Source organism: Zingiber officinale, chromosome 4B (assembly GCF_018446385.1).
Source record: "Zingiber officinale cultivar Zhangliang chromosome 4B, Zo_v1.1, whole genome shotgun sequence".
In the NCBI taxonomy this organism is placed as follows: domain Eukaryota; kingdom Viridiplantae; phylum Streptophyta; class Magnoliopsida; order Zingiberales; family Zingiberaceae; genus Zingiber; species Zingiber officinale.
The window spans coordinates 65,099,693-65,123,174 of record NC_055993.1 but is presented as its reverse complement, the minus strand read 5'-3'; the positions used below and the strand labels follow the sequence as shown (position 1 = coordinate 65,123,174).

The window sequence follows — 23,482 nt, the reverse complement described above, 5'->3', positions numbered from 1 at the left end:
CCTTGATTTCCAATTTCATCCCTTTATTTTCCTCATAATTATCTTCGTAAACATTTAGGCATTCTGCTTTTTCTAAAGGTTCATTTGAAGATATCTCTTCGCCAAATATTTTTGATAGAGATTCACAACACCAAGGGAATAAATCTTGGAAATCTTTTTGATTGAAAGTGATACCTCCTTCAATCTCATTTACACATTCTTGCTTATTCTCCTCATCACTTTCTTTTTCTTTATCTTCACATAAATTGAATGAGAGAGTCATTAGGTTTTCTCCTAACCAATCATTAAGATTTGACACTATCCTGCAGATTATCTCATATGCTTCATCCAAGCTTCTCTTCATGAAAGATCCTTTAGATGCTAAATCTAACTGACTCCTACTTTTGAAAGAAAGCCCAACATAGAATAAATGCACAATTAACCATTTCTCGATACCATGATGTGGGCATGAATGCAGGAGAGATAAATATCTCTCCCAGGCTTGATGTAATTCCTCCCCAACAAGTTGCTTAAAGTTCAAAATTTGATTTATCAAATGTATGGTCTTTTGTGGTGAAAAATATTTGTTCAGAAATCTTTGTTCTAACTCATCCCATGTTTTGATACTCTGAGGTTAGAAAGTATAAAACCACCTCTTCGCAGCATCCTTAAGACTAAAAGGAAAAACCAATAATCATATAGCATTAGATGAAACTTCCTCATATTTCAATGTATTACAATATCCGTGGAATTCCATGAGATGTGAATAAGGGTTCTCCAACTCTAATCCCCCAAACTGATCCTGCTGAATCTTTGCGATAAAGGATAGTCTAAGCTTAAAATTTCTCGCTTGAATTTTTGGATGAACAATTGGCTCTAATTCTAAGACAGACTTTGGAGCTCCATAATCTTTCAATGGTCTGAAAACCATATTCGAATGTACTTATTCTTCTGAATGTCTTTGTGAGGTTCTCATTTTATGAAAGGTTCTATCAATTTCGAGATCAAGAGGAAATAAATCTTCTGCAAAGTTAGATCTTCGCATATACAAGAACAAGATTGCAAAATTTGATTTACAAAGAAAAGAATAAAGAACTCAAAGAATTTGATTCACAGACAAAAAGAATAAAGAATGCAAAGAAGAATTTCAGAACAAAATTAGAAAACTAGTTACAAGTTAGATGTAAGAAAAATAAAGAAAAGTTTAGTCTAACTCAAATGATAATCTCTAATGCTATAGACGCAGTCCCCAGCAACGGTGCCAAAAACTTGTTACACAACCGCAAGTACACGGTTTCGTCGTCAATAATAAAAAGATATCGTATCCACAGGGACTGTTGATTAAGCACTAGTTAACTTCGCACGATGAATTATCTAGACAAACGTAAGATTGGTGAGAAAATAGAGTAAGAGAAAGAGAAGAGGGAAGAGAGAGAATGGATCTTGAGAGGGGTTGAGCTAAGAGGATGGAGATGATAGATTCTTGGATTTCAGTTTCCTTGTGATGCTAGGTGATATTACATAGATTTCTTAGTTCCTATCCTCTATGTTAATGCTCTTGTAGGAAGTTAGATGCATTACCGACTCTCCCCTACAGTGGATAAGCCGACATGATCTCCTACTCCATGTCCTATGCTATTAAATGGAAGTGATTCCAATGAAATCCGTTAGCGGGGCAGCCCTGTCACGACACCCCTCAGTCATATAACATAGAAACACACTAAAACACAATAACATAGAGATAGAAATAGTGATTATGTCTGATCCCCTACTTCCTTGTGGAGATTTGCTTCTCCCTTCAAGGTGATACTCTAGATGTCCATTAGCGGGGCAGTCCTGTCACGACGCCCCTTGGTCATACGATCTAGGGTATCCCCCCTACGGGATTAACAATTCTACACAACCATTTGATAAAATATACAAAAGATATATATACAAGCTCCACACACACTTCATCAAACATGAACAAGGCATTAACAAGTCATTGAATAGAAACATGGCAAATCTACATAGTTTTACATCTCCATCACATCACAAATACTTTCTACATCCTAGATCTGAAGATCTTCTCCATTGCAAAGGAAGAACAACCCCAAAGCATAAAGTAAAACATACTTACAACCCTAGATGTGAGAAGAAGGGGAAGAAGAGATGCTTGCCGATGTCTTGGGGATGCCTCCTTGCTTCAAAGATGAACGGATCATGAAGGAATGGAGGAGAATGAAGCTCTAGGGTTTCCCCCTAGGGGAGAACCCTTCCCCAAGGAGAGGGATGAAGTCCCAAACCCAAGATGCCTCAAAGAATGGGGATCTTGACCCTTTTATACCTCCTCCAAGCTGCCCAGGAAAACCAGGATTATAGGGGTCCGGTAAACTGAGTTTTTCACCCATTAAACCAGGTTTTCTTATGATTCACCCTGAATCAAAGTTGTATCTCTTGAAATTATCTTCAATATGATACTTTGATCGAGCCCTGGTTCCAACCGAGCCGAAAGTTATGGTGGTTCAAAATTTGATATGCATTCTGGGCGGAGGTCCAGTTGAACCCACGGTTGGGAGGCACAACCGTGCCATTTAGAATGGGAAGGAAGTGTTATCTCTCTGTTGGATCTGAAGAAAAGTTGTAGATATTGAAGTCAGCTACGTTTCGGTGTAAAGAACATCCTGAAACTCTAACAGAGCGCAAAGTTATGGCTATTTTATGATCGGTCTACAATCTGCTTAGAATTCAGCACAGCTCTATTTTGGCGTGGCACAGCCTGTGTTCTTCGTCACACGGCCGTGTGGAATTCACACGGCCTTACACGGATTCCTCTTGGGTTGAGTCACATAGCCATGACCTTCTTATTCTCTGCCAAAGTCACACGGTCGTGGCCTTCCTCGCCACTGCAAACTTAGCACGATCGTGGCATTTGGCATGACCGTGTGGGGGGAGGGGGGCTAACACAACCATGGCTTGATTTATTTCTGTTAGTATTAGCCCTAATACCAATTATGAGATAATTGTAAAGAGCTCATTTTGTATCATATATCATTATTAATAAAAGGCAAAGTTAGTTATTATATTTATTTCAGTTTAGTGCCGATTGAATAAATATAATAATGTCATTGGGTAATAGGTTCTTATCTACAGCATATCAATTGGCTGAATTGATAGTGAGATATTGTAGATATACATAGAACAATACTCTTAACTATTCCTATTCGAACATTAATATACAAGGATAATATTAATGCATTGAGACTAGCATGTAGGTAAACGGATGACTTGATCTCACAAGTCATGGATATGAGATATCAGATTGACATATGAGTATATATTAGAGAATATATACTGAATGATCCACCATGAGAATGTTTATGATACTCTCATATAACGATCCATGAAACATTCTCATGTGACTATTGGTATGAATAGTCCTTAGACCTGAAGTCACTGTGGTTCCCTACATAAGGAGTTGTGTACTTTGATATCGACAAACGTCACCTGTAACAAGGTGGACAATAAAGTCGATTACTGGGTATGCAATGAATTATGCGGAGGGATATGAGTGATATATGAGATATATCCCTTCTATATGACGGAAGCGATATCTGTGGACCCCTTGATTAGTAGGACACAAGAAAGCATGGTTATGCGCAAATGAGTCAATATGAGATATTGAGCTTATTTGATTGTGTGTGTCTACTTAGAGATCAAGAAACGCAAAGGTTTATAACAGGATGACATGGTCTATGCCTCATTGATCAATCTAGATATCAAGGATAGAGGGACAAAGTCATACAAGATAATAGCCACGGACATATTAGGTCGGATCTCGACTTTCTCGTCACTTGGGTAGTAATGATGCCTTGATAGATGCTACTCATTGCTTATGTATCTAAATGTTGATTTGGGTACATTGCCAACGTTACGAGAACCTATTGGGTCACACACAAAGAACAAGTAGATTTGGAGATGGGTTCATATGATGAATCATTAGATTAAGTCTTATCCAAATTGGACTTATTGAGTTAGACTCAAGTGAGGAGACGTGAGTTAAAATCAAGTGAGGATTAATGGAGAGATTTATTGAATTTCAAAATTCATTGATTCATTTCATTCAATTTTTGAAATTGAATTTGAAATGAGGAGTTTCAAGTGTGATCCTTAATGGAGTGTAAATGTTCATTAAGTCTATTAATGCTAATTAAGTGTTTTCATTGGATGAAAATACTTAAGCAATTTTCTCTTCATTTTTGAGTTAGTTCTTCATTCTCCTTGTTCTTCTCCTCTTTTGGCTGAAATCCATTCTCTAGGTTGTTAGCATAACCTATCTCCATTTTGTGAGTTTGTGAGACAAACGAACGCTTGTTCGTGTGGATACCGTAGAGGCGCGAACGTGAGATCGTGCTGTGATCAGAGCTGTCGGAAGATCGTATGCACGCACTAAAGGTGTAGCCTCTCATAATCTTATGCAAAACTTAATATATTTTTCTTTCCCTTTGCATGGATCTCCTGGAAGGAACTAGATGGTTTCCGTTGCGCATAAGCGTGTTTAGCACTCTAGTTCCTTACAACTTCGGGATGGCCACACGCCCGTGTGGCCTACGAGCCCCAACTTGATTTCTTCCAATGTTGCTCCCGTGTGCGTTTTATCTCCATTTTTGCTCCAAATAGCGTCCTATCAATCAAAATAAACAAAGAGCAGATCTCCGAATAGAATATAATGGAAGTATGTCATTATAATGAAATAGGGTGCAATAAACATAGATTATGCTAATGAAATACGAGTAGATATGCATCCAAACATGCGTAAAAGTGTATATAATCTACGTACGTACATCAAGAAGAAGGGGAGGGAGAAGACGATGAGGTTTAGGGCTTAGGGTGGCTGAAAATCCTGATCAAAAGTTTAAAATAAAACCCTATAATTTATAAATCCATATTTTCTGCTTTTTTTCTTCCCCTTGGTAGTGTTGAATCGATCATCTATTCGATTCAAGAGTAAGAAGTTTGTTGTGAAAAACTGGACATATCGATCAACTGATCAATCTAGTAGGATTTTCACGATAAATAGAACCATGTTGAATTAATTAGCTGATCGATTTAACACGTCGAATCAATCAACTGATCAATTCAGCAGGGTTCTATTTGTCATGAAAACTCTACCAATTCGATTAGCTGATTAATTCGGCCAGTTTTTCGTAACAAAAAAAATTGGGTGCCACCAAGGAGGTGGCGCCCAACGACATCCTAGGCGGCAGCCAACTGCCTAGGCGTCCCATTAATGCCTCACCACCTACCTTCGCCTCCTAGGCAAAAGGCGGGGTGATGGGCTACCACTACTGCCTAAGAGGCGCCTAGGTAGCCCTAGGCAGGAATTTTTTGAACAATGGAAGTAATAAAAAGATATCCATCCACAAAGATTAGTGAGAAACTACTAGAAACTTTATAAAGCGAATTATCTAGATGGTCAAAGTGTTGATTGGTGTTGTGAACTAGAATGAGTGAGAAAGAGTTGGAGAGAGAAGAGCTAGAGAGTGAGAAAAGTTGTGTGAGGAAGTCTAACTTGGGAAGGTTGTTTTAGGATTTCAATTTCATTGCAATGCTAATTGATATAATATGAATAGTTAATCTCCTATTCTCTATATTTATGCTTCGTAAGAAGTCTAATTTGTTGGTGCAGGAAGCATCCGATGATTGAACTTATGTTTTGATTATGTCAAAGGGTTCAAAGTTAAGGTGTTTTGTTATCTGATATATTGAATGAGCTTTGTAGGAAAGACCTAAAATTTCTTAGGCAAAAGTCCTAGCTGCGGTTAGGCAAGTGGAAAACCCTAGGGGGTGGTAACCCTAGGTCCTAGGGGGTGGTAACCCTAGGCGGAAAGTCTTAGCGGTTCGGAGCTTCGGGCAAAAATCCTAGGGGCGGTAACTCTAGGTTGAAATACTGGTGTCGCGAACTAGGTGGAAGTCTGGACGGGTCGTGATTGGATGTCCAGCATAAAGACCGGAAGCATTAGACGCTGAGCAAAAGTCTAGTCGGTCTGGAGGACTGAACTGGCAAAAGGTAACTTCTCCTGAGTGGAGTAGGTGAGGATGCGTTCCCCGGAAGAGGGAACAATAGGCGTCAGTTCAACGTAGGGTTTCCGGTCAGAAATCTAAAGTCAGAATCGGACAGCCCGAAGGCTGTCAACTTATTTATTTTATTTGCTATTTGTCTAACTCTGTTTTACAGGAAACTAACATTTCTGCAGGGTCATACTTAGCTTTGATCGATCGACCGAATGACCGGATCGGTCGATCAAACCACAACACAAAAGGGTCAAATCTCCAGATTACAGACCTGGTTCGACCAGGGATTGGTCGGCCGAACCTTGGGATCGGTCAACCGAACCAAGGATAAGCGATGACTGGAACAGGCTGAGTTGATTGGGTCTGAGGAGTTGATCAGTCGACCGAACGGCGGGATCAGTCGACTAAACCAGAGATGGGAGCTGACCAGATCGAAGCGGAGCGAGTGGATCGGGCGGATCGGATGAGGAGGAGATCATCTGATCGGTCGACCGAACGTGGGGATTGGTCGACCGATCCACTTCGGGTCAAACCTGATCCTGAGCTTTGAGGATCTGGATCAGTCCTGCGGAGCCTATAAAAGGAGCCTCAAGAAGCAGCTTCGATAGAACGAACTCGAACAGAACAACTTGTGCTCTTGGACGCTCCTCTAAACGCCTCAACTGCGCTTTGCTACTTCGACAACTGACGACCATTCTCTTCATCTTTTGTATTGTCGGTATAATAGCTCTTTACTTCAACACCTGTATTTTAAAAGTGTAAAAGATTTACAGATTTATAGTAATTGCCCACCGAAAGCGATCAACGATCGTGGGCCTTGGAGTAGGAGTCGGCCAAGGCTCCGAACCAAGTAAATCTTGGTGTCTTTGTGTCTTGTTTGTTTTCTTATTTCGCTGTGCATTTACTCGTTACGAATCCGAAAAGCGTGAAGGCCATGTGCGCTATTCACCCCCTCCCTCCCCCCCCTCTAGCGCTTCTCGATCCAACAATTGATATCAAAGCGGGGTAGCTTCGATTTGGTGCAACCACCAATCAAGCACTTTTTCGTGGTGTTTTTAAGTTTTTCAGAGTCGATCAGAATCGATATTTTTGCCGTCTTCTGATCTAGTTTTTCGTAATCGAATTCTTTTCTCGAAGTCGGTGCAACACCACTCGAGATTGTAATTTATCTCTTTCTTACTCCCACACTACTAATCCAAGACCAAGTCTTGGAACAATTTTTTTATTTTGTTTTTGTGTGTGCGAGACATCTGTTTTTTGATTAATGGCCCATCAAGAAGCCTTTAGTACAGTTCGCCCGCCGCTCTTTTCTAGCAAGGACTTTAGCTATTGGAAGAACCGGATGGAATAGCACCTCAAGACACAAGTCGAGATGTGGATCATTATCCAGACCGATCTCGAGCTTCCACGTGACAGCACTGGAGAACTAGTCTCATGCATTAACTAGGATGCTAACATAATGAAGAAAGTTGAAGCTGATGCCAAAGAAACCTGTATGCTACAATGCGGGTTAACAAAAGAAGAACTGAACCGAGTCGGGCCATTCTCAAGCGCGAAACAGCTATGGAAAAAACTAATCGAGCTGCACGAGGGCACTCCCGACACGAAGGTACGCGAGGTAATAAGGTACGCGCTTAACGCGATGACCAGAGAATAGAAAATCGCGACGTAATAAGGTACGCGCTTAACGCTTTTCTGAGAAACACTTTGTTGGCATCCATGGTTGATGCTTACAAAGTTTCCAAGGATTTATCTTTAATTAAACTAGATGAACTTTTTTCCGAGTTTGAATTGCATGAACAGACTAATGCACGTCCAGCCGAGAAGGGTATTGCCTTGATTGCAGGTACAAGCAAAACTCGGGAAGCTAAAACAAAACACAAAATCAAACCCAAGTCCAAAGACGAATCGGACTCAGAAGACGACGATGAGATTACCTCCGAACTAATAAGACTTGTACGAAAGATATGCAAAATGAAGAATGCGACTCCAGCGAACACGAAAGTCAAGCCTGGAGTCACCTACTACGGCTATAACCAGAAGGGGCACTACAAGATGGATTGTCCAAATAAGAAGCAACGAAGAAAGAAAGTGTTGAAGGCAACTTGGTCCGAGTCATCAGATGAATCCGAGCCCGACGAAGAAGAACCGACAAGCTTCCTCGCTTTACCAGTACAAGCATATGTTGCTAAAACCGAGTCTGATGTAGAATCCGAGAGCGAAGCAGAAACCGAGTCCGAGCGAAGCCATGGATCCGTATCCATTTCCGAATGACCTAACCCCACTGTAAGTTCTCTACTCGCCGAGACTCAATTAGAAGATTTACAAAACTTAGTTCCTTATCTGTTAAAAAAATTGGCTAAATCTAATGTCCGGGTCAAGTCACTCCAAAAGGAGGTAACAACCCTTAAGGAAGCGACTGACTCGAGCTCTTCGACTGAGCCGGTTCAAATTAGAAGTTCAACTTAAGTCCAACAACTTGAGGAAGAAAATTCTAATTTGAAAACTCAAGTTAAAGAACTCAAGGACACGTTGGAACGATTCACCCTGGTTCCAAGAATATTGATCCGATTCTTGGAAAACAGCGAGCCGCTTACAACAAAACCGGACTTGGATTTAAAACTAAAAGAAAGTACAAATCATGTTTATCCCTAGTTAATAGAAATAATAGAAAAAAAGTCCAAGCATGGGCCCCCAAGTCAAACTTGGTTAATCAAGTTGGACTTGGACAATATTGGGTCCCCAAGGATCAAGTACATTACCTTGATAGACCATATCGAGGCTATGATCTAGGGGGAGCCAATAGAAAAACTATCTTAATAAATAGATAAAATTACTTGATGCTTGTTTATTTCCTTTTCTTTGTAATATGCATGTTTAGACTAGTAGAGATTAAGGACCTAGGCATAATTTACACTTGTTTAATTAAACCTAGAGGTTTCAAAAAGGAAATTAAATATATAATTTCTTTGAAAGGCTCTGTCTAGAAGTGGTGGATGATCTCACACCCAAGAAGGCCTAGTGCCTCGTCACAGCTTAGGAGCCAATATTTGAAATATGTATTTAATGGACTAATTGGAAAACCTAAGTATAACTCAAATGTAAATTAATCCTTAGAAATAATCTTAATTAAAGATAACCATCTCACAAAACTACATAAAGTACCCTGATTGATAATTTAGAATTGGGTGAGATGGATCTAAGATAAATATTTTTAAAATCCATTTAAAAAATTATTTAAAAATACTTTAAAAATCCTTTAAAAAATTATTTTAAAAATCCTTTTAAAAATTATTTTAAAATCCTTTAAAAATATTTTTAAAAAATTATTTAAAAAACCTTTTAAAAATTATTTAAAATACTTTAAAAATCCTTTTAAAATTTATTTAAAAATACTTTTAAAATCTTTTTAAAAAATCATTTAAAAATCCTTTTAAAAATTATTTTAAAATACTTTAAAAATCCTTTTAAAAATTATTTTAAAATCATTTAAAAATCCTTTTAAAATTATTTAAAAATACTTTAAAAATCCTTTTAAAAAATTATTTTAAAATACTTTAAAAATTATTTAAAAATCCTTTAAAAATATTTTTAAAAGTCACTTTAAAAATATTTTTAAAAATTATTTAAAAATCCTTTAAAAATATTTTTTAAAATTATTTAAAATTTATTTAAAAATCCTTTTAAAATATTTTTAAAAATTATTAAGAAATCCTTTTAAAATCTTTTTAACAATTATTTAAAAATCCTTTAAAAATATTTTTAAAAATTATTTAAAAATCTTTTTTAAAATTATTTAAAAATCACTTGAAAAATCTTTTTAAAAATTATTTAAAAATATTTTTAAAAATTATTTAAAAATCACTTTAAAAATCCTTTTAAAAATTTATTTAAAAATCACTTTAAAAATCTTTTTAAAAAATTATTTTAAAATCCTTTTAAAATCTTTTTTAAAATGATTTAAAAATCACTCTAAATTTTTTTTAAAATTATTTAAAAATCACTTAAAAAATATTTTTTTAAAATTATTTAAAAATCTATGTTTTTTTAAAGCTAAGTTTTTTTAAGGCTATATACTTGACTTCTCTTCAAAATTTTGGCTAAGTTTCTTTGAAAAATCAAGTTAAAATACTTTTGAAAATGTTGTGTTATTTGAGCCATGTTTTTTTTAAGTACTTAACAATGCTTTTATGAAAAACCCCACTAAGCTGAGTACTTAACTAAGTTTTCTGAAAAACAATTATTTTCAAAACCAAAAAATTAGCTAAGTGCTGCCCTTTTGGGGGAGCTTAGATTTAAATAAAATATATTTCTTTTTTTTTCTTTCTACTTATTCTTTTTGAGTTATGTCAAAGGGAGAGAGAAAAGTCAACGTTAAGTAAGGGGGAATATAAGAAATTTTTTTTGGAGCATAAGGAAATTTGTTGTGCTTAAAATTCCTTATATTGTTGTCATATTTTTACTTAACTTTGAACCGTATTGCCATAATCAAATAGGGGAGATTGTTGGTGTAGGAAGCATCCGACGATCGAACCTATGTTTTGATTATGTCAAAGGGTTCAAAGTTAAGGTGTTTTGTTATCTGATATGTTGAATGAGCTTTGCAGGAAAGACCTAAGATTTCTTAGGCAAAAGTCTGAGCTGCGGTTAAGCAAATGGAAAACCCTAGGGGACGTTAACCCTAGGTCCTAGGGGGTGGTAACCCTAGGCGGAAAGTCTTAACAGGTCGGAGCTTCGGGCAAAAATCCTAGGGGTGGTAACCCTAGGTTAAAATCCTGGTGTCGCGAACCAGGTGGAAGTCTAGACAGGTCATGGATCGGACATCCAGCATGAAGACTGGAAGCATTAGACGCTGAGCAAAAGTCCAGTCGGTCTGGAGGACCGAACTGGCAAAAGGTAATTTCTCATGAGTGGAATATGTGAGGATGCGTTCCCCAAAAGAGGGAATAGTAGGCGTCGGTTCGACCTAGGGTTTTCGGTCAGAAATCTGAAGTCAGAATCGGACAGCCCGAAGGATGTCAACTTATTTGTTTTATTTGCTATTTGTCTAACTCTGTTTTGCAGGAAACTAACATTTCTGTAGGGTCAGACTTAGCTTTGATCGATCGACCGAATGACCGGATTGGTCGACCGAACCGCAACACAAAAAGGGTCAGATCTCCAGATTACAGACCTGGTTCGACCAAGGATCGGTCGACCGAACCTTGGGATCGGTCGACCGAACCTTGGGATCGGTCGACCGAACCAAGGATAAGCGATGACTGTAACAAGCCGGGTTGATCGGGTCTAAGGAGCTGATCGATCGATCGAACGATGAGATCAGTCGACCGAACCAGATATGGGAGTTGACCAGATCGAAGCGGAGCGAGCGAATCGGATGAGGAGGAGATCATCTGATCGGTCGACTGAACGTGGGGATTGGTCGACCGATCCGCTTTGGGTCAAACCTGATCCCGATCATTGAGGATCTGGATCAGTCCTGCGGAGCCTATAAAAGAAGCCTCGGGAAGCAGCTTCGATAGAACGAACTCGAATATAACAACTTGTGCTCTTGGACGTTGCTCTGAACGCCTCAACTGCGCTTTGCTACTCCGACAACTGATGACCATTGTCTTCATCTTTTGTATTGCCGGTATAATAGCTCTTTACTTTAGCACCTGTATTTTAAAAGTGTAAAAGATTTACGGATTGATAGTGATTGCCCACCGAAAGCGATCAACGATCGCGGGCCTTGGAGTAGGAGTCGCCCAAGGCTCCGAACCAAGTAAATCTTGGTGTCTTTATGTCTTGTTTGTTTTCTTATTCTACTGTGCATTTACTCGTTACGAATCCGAAATGCGTGAAAGCCATATGCACTATTCACCCCCCCTCTCTAGCGCTTCTCTATCCAACATAATTAAGTACTGGAGTTACCCTGCGACTGTCACGCCGGAGTTTTACCCCATTGGTACTCTGTGCTATTAAGTAGACAAGGTAATGTAGAAAGTCTGGTTAAAGGGATATCCTTAATCACCAATGACCCCCGGTCATACAATCTAAATTACATAAGTCATTTCCTAGCACGAAATTAGGGAAAACCCATTAAGTGCTAATTAGGACCTTCCTTGTAGAGATTTGGCCTCCATTTTAAGGGAATGCTCGAGATGTCTGATTAAAGGGATACCTTCGTCACTAAGGGCTCCCCAGTTATACAATCTTGAGTATTCCCTCTACATGGTGACCGATCTATACACAGGTTCGATCAAATAACATATATAAGCACATAAAGTTCATACACGCATTCAATCCACAAGAACAATGTATAAACATGTCATAGAAATAAGAAATAGGCATATCAACAAAGTTTACATCAAATACATATTACAATTGCTCCCTATGTCCTAGAACAAGAAGAATCTACTCCATGCGCAAAGAAATAGGGCTCAAAGACATGAATAGAGGCAAGCAACAACTCAAAATACAAAGAAAAGAGAAGAAAGTTTAGCCGAGATGAGAATGATGACTTCGAGAACCAATCCTTCACTTTGGAGATGGATAGATGATGGAGACTGTGATGGATCATCAAGAAGATGCCAGATGATGGAGTGGAATGACCCAAGTTCATCTTCCCCAAAGGGGATACTTCCTCCCCAAGTAAAGGGGAGGAGAGCCCATTTATAGGCAAGGGCACGACCCCTTGCTTGTTCGCGCACACGGTCATGCCTCAAGACACGATCATAGCATACAATGGCTCCAAAATATGGCATAGCCATGCCTTAAGACATCACCAAGCCATGTAACTCTTTGCCTTGAAAGGGCACAGTCGTGTCTCTGGGCACAACACGACCATGTGGAGCTCTATAAGGAGGGGCATGACCTACCCCTAGGTAGCACTTTTGGGAGAGGCATGGTTGTGCCTCAAGGCACGATCTACCCATACTGATTTCCAAAGGAGGTTGCATCATGTATTCTTTATTTATTTTTGCTCCATATCGCATCCTATCAATAAAAACAAGGCAAAGCAGATCTCTGAATAAAATGAGTAATCATGCTGATAAAATAATAAAATAAAGTGTGATGACATAAATTATAATAAAAAAAATACAAGTGAATATGTGTTAATCAATGTCTAAAAACATATATAATCTACGCACATCACATACTATTATAGAGATATGTAAAATTTTTGGTCCTAATAGTGTTGAATCACTCCTACAAAGACATTTCTAAAGAAAACACAAATTTATTCAAGTTATATTAAGGTCTAGGACAGGATATATGTTTGGTTTGGGTTTGGTATGGTTATAATTAGGGTTGGATTTGGGTTCAAATTAGGCTCGGATTATTAGTCAATTTAGTTGTTTATTCCTAACTCAAAGCACAGAGTCTACCCTATGTTAGATTCATGTTTTACATTGGACTAATTGAGTAAAAGTTTATGAAATTAGCTTACAGGTAAAGGCGAGACACAGTGATCTTCTTGATCGAAATAATGACCACTTCCTAAGACAAAGATAATTTAAGAATCTAGAGCTAAATCAATTTTAATACAATGCCTTGGTTTAACTAGTTTAGAGTGAGGTGAGTTAACTTCTTCTAGTTCCACTTGACTAGATGCACTATAGGTAGGGTACTCTTTACCCAGCCTAGTTATGCACCTAACCAGGCTTTCCTTGAGTACTAGGAGCTCAACCCACTTTGATACCAAATTATTGGATTGAACTCGACGTTGTTGAAGTAATAGAGTAGCACAGCATAAATAAAAATTACTTAGACTAATTCAATCAAGTAAAACAAGACAATATAAGCATGCAAAGAATTTAGCTAATAGTTAAGCATGCAAGCAGTTGATCAATCAAATCAGAAGTATAAACACACGCAATATTTACAAAATATAATTTCAATTTCTAATTTACCATTTCTAGAAAGTCTATGTAGATGAGAAAATCATACAGAAAAAGAATCAAAAAAGTTATGGGCAATAAAATAAATATGAGGCAACATAAAAAAAATAAATGAAATGTTACTCTAGGTGTTGCCGATCATAAATGAAGCACAAATCGCAGCGTATCGCGACATAGAAAGCGAGAGATCACAAGAGCATGAGCACAAGAGACTGTATGAATGAATGATTGAGTGATTTCTAAGTTCTGCCTCAAAGCTCTTTTATAGCATCCTTTGATCTCCTATATTAGTGTTGATGTGGCTACAACTATTATCCGTTAGATAAAGTTAATGAAGCTCTTTGATCAACTAGAAGCCCTCCAGTCACCTAGATAGGGGGTTAAATCTCATCTTGACCCGACTTTCTTGAATTGCTGATAACGTCATCTCCTAGTTGCTTGGAAGTTGTTTTGGTCATCCATATCCTTTGGTCAACCTAACCTTGATACGATTGCTTGGACCCTCCGAAATCATTTGTCAAGAGTTATCACCAATCAGTTGCCATGACTCCCTCTGGTATCTTGGAATAATCGAACATACTTCACAGCAGTGGTTACTCGTAATAAGATACAAAATTTAAAAGTACTCGCACTTACATTGGGTCTAAATGTTTAGCTTCCAGCTGATTCATCTAAACCAAGGTGCCAAGTCATAGCTCCCAGCTGCATCCACTTAGACTTGTTGCTAAGCCTTCAACTCCTAGCTAATTCCACTTGGCTTTGCTTCACCAAGCACCCAGTTAGAACTTTTGTCTGCCTAGCCATCACCACTTGGACTTAATTCACTTAGCACCCAGCTAGGACTTTCTTATTTGGTTCCAACCTAGACTTATCTTATGCCTAACTCCCAATCAAGACTTCAGGTACCTAACTCCACTAGGACTTAGTTGTTAGTAATTAGCTCTAAGAGCCAATCATGAGATGATTAGGCCTTTTGGTTACTAATTGAGTTAGACTCAAATGAACCCACTCATTGGATTGAGTTCAATCTGAATTAGAAAAATTGGATTGATGGGTTACACTCAATGGGTTAGACTTATTGAGTTATTGGATTAATGGTTAATCCAATATAATAATCCAACCCATTAAGAGGAATACAAAGAGACAAAAACCCTTCATATTCATTGGATGAATATAAATAGGTTTTTGATGAGATTTTTCATTAGATGAGATGGGTGTCTCTTGATCTTCCTCCTCCTTCTTCCTCCTTCTTCCATGGCCGAATTTTCTTCCATGGCCGAACCATACTTCTTGCTAGCACAAGAAGATGGTTCTTCTTCGAAGGCTTCGTTCGTGGGACGAACGAAGGATATGTTCGTGTGGATACCATAGAGGCGCGGACACTTGAACGCGCTGAGATCTGGATCCAAAGAAAAGGTTGCTGTCGGGATTGCGAAGGGCACGCAACAAAGGTATAATCCTATCATGTAGCTTAGCATAGATTATTTGTCATGAAAATTGTTTTCTTCCCTTTGCATGGATCCGCTGGATAAGAGGAACTAGTATTTTTCCGCTGCATTTTCGCGTCTTTGGGCGCGCTAGATCCCAACAGTGGTATCAGAGCCACTTGCGAAGGGATATGCTAAGTTGTTAGTAATTTTATATATGATATAGAATTGCATGATAGGTTTACTGTGATTTGCAAAATTATGGGTCTCGGCCAGACTATTAGTCTCAGCCAGATTGTGAATCTCGACCAAACTATGAGTCTTGGCCAGATTTTGTGTCTCGGTCAAATCCTAAGCCTTGACCGAAAGTTGGTGTGTGACCAACAAGGTTTCGGCCAAGAAAGGTGTTTTATTGTGAACAAAGTGAAGTTGGTGTGTGACCAACAAGGTCTCAGCCAGATGTTTTGTTTAGAATGAAACATAGTTGGTATTATGGGAAGTAGGGTCTCGGATAAGGAAGCAACTCATAAAATGAGTATGCAAAATATTTTTTGCTTCAGGGGCGCTGCCCCCTGAAACCCCCCCAAGGGGCGCTGCCCCCTTGAACCCCGCCCGCTAACCGCATAGCGGGACCGCCGTAGCATTACGAATCATAATTTATTTGTTGAAATCATAGTAAATTTATGTCATAAGAATATTGTGAAAATATATATGACATGGTGCATGGTTATGGCCCTTTGACCCCAATGTGATTGGATGTGTGTAATGTTGTAATTTATAATACGACCTGCATGTCGTGCCTTCATCCCTTTTATTCTTGTTGTAATTAGATTACACTCGAATGAAACTCGAGTTTCTTTAGATTTTGTAATGTACAAAATTAGAAAGAGTTAGTCTTCTGGAAGACGGGTGAAAAGGAAGGAAGGACAACAACACACGATAACCGAGGAAGTGCTTGGAGAAGCTGCTTAGACCTAGGTTGACTTATCACTCTTCTCATTGGCTTGAGAAGATCGTAGTTTATAGGGGCCATAACCATGTCACGTTTAAACTTGTGTATATGTTGATATATGCCATGATGTATGTGATGCATGTGTAGCTATCGTAATTAGTGTTGGTTGCTACTTGGAAAACCTAATGGTTCCACTGTACAAAAATTTTGTACAAAGGTCTGAACCTTTCCTAGCTACCATATGTTCTTTTAAATTAAACTTGGATCGCCTACGGAACTTAACACATTTGATCCAAAGTTTAATTTACTTGTTCTTTTAGGTTTAGACTTGGATCTCCTGCGGAACTTAACACGTTCGATCCAAATCACCTAGGTTATTAATTCCATTAAATATTAACTTCCAGAATTGGCTTCCAGGACTGCATGGCAAGGCACATGGCCTTCTTGGATATGGGAACAACCACCACCGCCTAGGCAAAGCCTTTTAAAGAAAGCTAATATTTAATTTCCTTAAATAACTTTAGGTCAACCAAAAGGAGCAATCAAATCACAAGGAAAAGAAAAACAAAAGAACACAACATCGAAAACAAATTCGAAATACTAGAATCGCATGCCTCTTGTATTTGGTATTTTTACATGAAGATAAAACTAGTATGATGCGGAAATTAAATACTAGTATACCTTTTCTTTTGCAAGCAAAAACCTCTAGGTCTTCTACCGTATTTCTCTTCTAACCTCGGACGTTGTGTGGGCAATGATCTTCCGAGATGAGAAACCACCAAAGCACCTTCTTCTCCTCCTTGCAAGGTTCGGCCAAATCAAGTGCACCTCCAAGGAAGAAGAGAATCCACCACCAATGCTCCAAGGGATGAAAGCTTTCTCTCCTTCTTCTCCAAGCTAGAAACCGGCCACCACTTGATCTCCAAAGAAGATGTGAGGTTCGGCCACAAAGGATGGAGAGAAGAGAAAGGGGATAGCCGGCCACACCAAGGAAGAAAAGAGGGAGAAAATAATAGAGGTTGTTCACCTTGAAGGCTCCCAAAACCCCCTCTTTTATAATCCTTAGCTTTGGCAAATAAGGAAATTTAATTACAATAAAATTTCCTTAACTTTCATTGACATGAATTAATTAAGAAAAATAAAATAAAATTTCCCAATTAAACATGTCATGGCAGGCCACCTCATGGAGAGCAAACAAGACAATTTTTAATCAACAATTAAACAATTCCTTATTTGTCTTCGAAAATTTTAAAAAATAAAATTTTCTTTTAAAATCCCTTCATGGTTGATAAAAAGAAATTTCTATAATTCTAATTTTTCAACATGTGAATAATTTACAAAGAAGAAAAATAAAATATCCTTCCAATCTACAAATAAGGAAAGAGATCTCTTTCTTTAATCTTTTATAGAGACTTATAAAAGAGATATTTTAATTTTTAATCTCTTCAATAAATTATATCTTTCACATAAGAAAATTTTAAAATTAAAATTCTTTTTTAATTTAATAGGGCCGGCCACTTAAGCTTGGGTTCAAGCTAGGGTCGGCCACCCATGAACCAATGGTTTGGCCGACCATAGCTTGATCCAAAAGCTAGCTTGGCCGGCCCCTATATCATGGATATGAAGGTGGGTATAGGTGGGTATAGTACTTTATAAATAAGAGGCTACGATAGGGACCGAGAGGAGAAATTGGTTTTGGTCTCCCGATAAAATTAAGCATCCCGTGTTCGCCCCGAACACACAACTTAATTTTATCAATAATAATTCATTCCACTAGAGAACTATTATTGAACTACCGCACCAATTCCAAATTACATTTTTGGGCTCCTTCTTATTATGAGTGTGTTAGTCTCCCTGTGTTTAAGATGTTGAATGTCCACTAATTAAGTGAGTTACTGACAACTCATTTAATTAATATCTTAGTCCAAGAATAGTATCACTCAACCTTATCGTCATGTCGGACTAAGTCCACCTGCAGAGTTTAACATGACAATCCTTATGAGCTCTTCTTGGGGACATTATCAACCTAGATCACTAGGACACCGTTTTCTTCTATAATCAACAACACACACTATAAGTAATATCATTTCCCAACTTATCGGACTTATTGATTTATCAAACTAAATCTCACCCATTGATAAATTAAAGAAATAAATATCAAATATATGTGCTTGTTATTATATTAGGATTAAGAGCACACACTTCCATAATAACTGAGGTCTTCATTCCTTTATAAAGTCAGTATAAAACAAAACGACCTCTGATGGTCCTACTCAATACACTCTAAGTGTACTAGTGTAATTATATAGTTAAGATAAACTAATACCTAATTACACTATGACCTTCCAATGGTTTGTTCCTTTCCATTTTGGTCGTGAGCTACTGTTTATAATTTATAAGGTACTGATAACATTATCTTCTGTATGTGACACCACATACTATGTTATCTATAATATAAACTAATTGAACAACTACAAACAAATGTAGATAATTTGACAAAATGTGATTCTTTATTCAAAATAAATGTTTACAAAAGCTTAGGCTTTCAGTATACACTCTAACAATTAGGTCATTTGCATATGCCTACCAAAGTTTGGTACTCATTACTACCTCGATCATCTGTAGTCAGGTTTGCCAAAGCAAAGTGGCTCATTTTATCTTGGTAGAGTGCGACAGGACAATTGTGATGTCTGACTACCGACCTTTGGGTATGACTTAATTAAGTTACCTCAATTGGATTGAGAGCTTAAAGGCATATCCCATAAGATGTAAATCATATTATACTAGTCTTGGGCGATTAGCCAAAGCTAACTCAAGATGAGTTATAATATGGATTTCATAAGATGGGAAAATGAACAAACAGTGTTGTTCACCTAAGGATATAAGAGTTACATAGGATGTAATTGGTGAACGTTGTCTACCTAAGTTATACAAATCTTGGGCGATTAGGCAAAGCTAACTCAAGAAAAATATAAGATGGATTTTGTCCAATTGGTACACGTTGCCTACCTATTTATACAAGTCTTGGGTGATTAGCCAAAGCTAACTCAAGATGAGGTATAATGTGGATCTTGTCCCACTAGAATATCTTTGCTTATGGGTATAGAACTAGTAGTGACTTGCTTTTATCAAGCTTTAGAATTTAGTGGGAGAATCATTTAATTAAAGGCCTAATTAAATGATCTGAGTATGATACTTCTCTGCATTTTATTATTGTAGACCACCATGTCGTCTAGTAAGTAGAAGACACTATCTCTGCGATCTGTCCTTGATAAGAATAAGCTCAATGGAGCTAATTTCTAGACTGGTATAGAAACATAAGAATAGTTCTCAAGAGAGAAAGAAAACTATACGTCCTAGAGCAGCCTATTCCTAAAGTGCCCCCTGCTACTGCCACTAGAGCTGATAGGGATGCTTACAAGCATCAAGATGTTGCATTAGATATATCATGCCTTATGCTCGCCACCATGAACTCTGAGCTTCAAAAGCAACATGAGAACATGGATGCTTATGATATGGTTGAACACCTTAGAAAACTATATCAAGGACAAGCAATGTATGAGAGATTTGAGATCTCTAAAGCACTGTTTCAATGCAAAATACAAGACGGAAGTCCCGTATGGAGAATCTACAAAGGTTGGGATTCCCACTAGGCCAAGAATTGGCCACTGATCTTATCTTGCAATCATTGCCCAATAGCTATAGTCAATTTGTCATGAACTGCAACATGAATGAAATTGATAAACCACTGCCTAAGATGTTGAGCATGTTGAGAACTGCTGAACTCAACCTTAAGAAGGCAAAGCCTAGTACCATTTTGATGGTGTCTAAGGGCAAAGGCAAGTGGAAGCCTAAAGGTAAGGGTAAGACCCAAGCCAAAGGAAAGGGCAAGACTCATGCACTGAAACCCAAAGGTGGAGTTGCTAAGGAAGGAACCTGCTTCCACTATGGTGAGACTGGACACTGGAAGAGGAACTGTAAGGTATACCTAGAGGAACTGAAAAAGGAAGAGAAGTGAGACTTCTGCCTCAGGTATATATGTTAAAGAAATCAATCTATCTATTTCTTCTTCATGGGTATTAGATACCGGATGTACGTCTCACATTTATACGAATGTGCAGGGGCTGAGAAATAGTAGAGTGTTGACAAAGGGCGAAGTGGACCTACGAGTAGACAATGGTGCAAGAGTTGTTGTTGTCGCTATAGGAACATATTCCTTATCTTTGCCTACTGGGCTTGTTTTAGAACTTAAAGAGTGCTGCTATGTGCCTACCTTGACCAAGAACATTATCTTTGTTTCTTGTTTGGACAAGAAAGGTTTTTCATTTGTAATAAAGGACAAATGTTTTTTCGTTTATTTCAATGAAATGTTCTATTGTAGTGCACATCTTGTGAATGTACTTTATGTTCTAGACTTTGGCAACCCAATCTATAACATAAATACCAAATGGTTCAAGTCTAATGATTTGAATCAAACATATCTCTGGCATTCTCGCTTAATTCACAAAATGAGAGATGCATATCCCAACTCCATAAGGATGGATTTTGGACTTATTTGATTTTGAATCATATGAGGCATGCAAATCTTGTCTTCGAGGCAAGATGACAAAGACTCCATTCAATGGACACCGCGAAAGGGCTAATGATATTTTAGGACTCATACATACTGATGTATGTGGCCCTTTTAGAGTAGCAGCTAGAGGAGGCTAACATTACTTCATTATTTTTACTGATAATTTCAGTGAATATGACTATGTGTTTCTGATGAGACACAAGTCAGAATCCTTTGAAAAGTTCAAAGAATTTAAGAATGAAGTATAAAATCAACTTGGTAAGAGTATTAAGATGCTTCGATTAGATCGAGGTGGGGAATACCTTAGTCAAGAGTTTCATGGCCATCTCGTTGAGTGTGGGATTATATCTCAATTCACTCTACCTGGAACACCACTATGGAATGATGTATCAGAAAGGAGGAATCATACTTTATTAGATGTGGTACGATCGATGATGAGTCATACAGATCTTCCTATTTCCTTCTGGGGACATGCTCTAGAGACAGCTGTTTTCACACTTAACCGAGTTCCATCTAAAGCTGTCATAAAGACACCATATGTGATATGGATAGAGAAGAGTCCCAAGATGTCTTTTATGAAGATTTGGGATTGTGAGGCTTACGTTCGATGACTAGTCTCAGATAAACTAGGACCCAAATTGGACAACTGCTATTTTATAGGATATCCCAAGGAAACAAAGGGATATTACTTCTATAATCCCACACATGGCAAGGTGTTTGTTGCCAGAACTGGCGTGTTTCTAGAAAGGAAATTTATTTCTAGAAAAACTAGTGGGAGTGAAGTCGATCTTGAAGAAGTTCAAGATACTAGCACTGACACTGTGATGGAAATTGAACAGGTACCACAAGATGTTGTGGATCAGGGTTTTGTTGCACCACAAGAGGTTGTGGAACAATAATCTGTTCAAGTAGCACATGCTGTACGTAGATCTGATAGGATTCGTCGTCAATCTGAGAGATATTCTTTTCTCTTGTCTGACCACGGTGATGTAGAGCTTATTGGTCTCAATGAGCCTACATCTTATCAAGAAGTTGTACAGGGCCCAGATTTTGAGAAATGGCTAGAGGCCATGAGATCCGAGATGGAATCCATGTACATGATAACCATGGTTTTGGCTATATTATCTTGATTCATAATGCATGCTTTTGATGATTTATTCATAGCTTAATCTCACATATACATTATATTTCATAATTGCATGTGAACTTGGACTTAATTGCAATTTAGCCAATTATCATGGTATTTGATGCTAATATTTGATTATTATTTTGTAGGCATCAAAAGGGTCATGGACCCGATCAAATCAGACCGCATTTGGGCTCAAATCAAGGGCTTAATGAGGCGATCAAACCTTGGAGCATTATGAACCGTCCATTGAAGATTGGAGAGATCTGAGCCATCCGTCAAGCATCTGGTCCATCCGACCTAATGAGGAGCAGATCTCGTCCATTGATGAATATCCAGAAGTTTTGATCCAGATCTGACCTCATCCAGCCATTGATCAAGACCCGGATTGTTCTGGACCGTCCGATCAGATGAGAAGGGGTTTAAATCCTGCGAGAAGCTACAGGAACATTCGGGCTCGGCGTTTCCTCGCGATTTCTTCTACAGTGCTCCTTCTTCCTCGCGGCGCCGAGTTCCCGTTCCTCAATTCCAGATCTGAGAGCTGGCTTCTTCACCGACGGCGATATCCGAGCTGCCGGCGTCCATCTTCCATTGATCAGAGAGCTTGAGGGAGGTCTCCCGATTGCGATTTGGGATTTGCTTCATCGCCGCATACCCGATAGAGGAGGTCTCCCTATCGGCGTTATTCGCATCCACCAGAGCTGAAGAGAGGTTTCTCAGATACTTCTGATCCTGTTCCGATTGCCATGCCGCAGCAAACCTGGGTCAATTTGGCCGGTTGATCTGGTTTGCAACTTCACAGATCCTGAGCTCTGTTCTTCGGCTGGTGAGGTTATCAGAGAAATGTGAGCAGAAGGGAGGTTTCCAAGATGCTGTGATCATCACCTGGTGATAGTTGGAAGCTCAGAAATTTGTTGTTGAATGCTTATAGGGGTCCCGAGGGCATTTCTGTTTGTGTTACAGCAGATTGGAGGAGTTTGAGCTTGGATCCGGATTGTGGAATGTTAGGGTTTTTGTTTTCTTTTGTCTTTATCTTTTAATTGTTTTTGAATATGCTCAGATCAACAGATCTGATTCATTTCTTATCATCTCGTTTTGTTTGAATTCTTGTTGCAAATCCATTTCATATTACTTTCTTGCACAATTGTTTGTCTTAAGATTTCTGCAATTCCATCCATGATTAGCTACTAACTTAGTTTGTAATTCATTTCTAGTTTAGAATTTTATGTTTCTATTTCAACAAGAACAAGTTAGTTTCAATTCATGAATTTAGAAAATTCTTGTTTGATTAAATGAATTTTGATGTGGCTGTAAATGTGCTTGATTGAGGAATGAATCATTTACCATTCTCATTGTTTACCTCTATTAATACTCTTGATTGAGGTTCTGAATTTAAGTCGTGGTTGATAAGTTGAATGTTGAAATTGATTGTGATGGTGAATGAAGGTTATTTTCGGTTCTTGTAATTTCAATGAGAACTTGAGTGTT

General features: G+C 38.2%; 1 pseudogene; it reads left to right on the top strand.

Annotated features, from left to right (window-relative positions):
• LOC121978292 overlaps positions 1 to 22,886 on the top strand; it is a 70,726-nt pseudogene extending 47,840 nt beyond the window's left edge.
• The last annotated feature ends 596 nt before the right edge of the window (positions 22,887 to 23,482 follow it).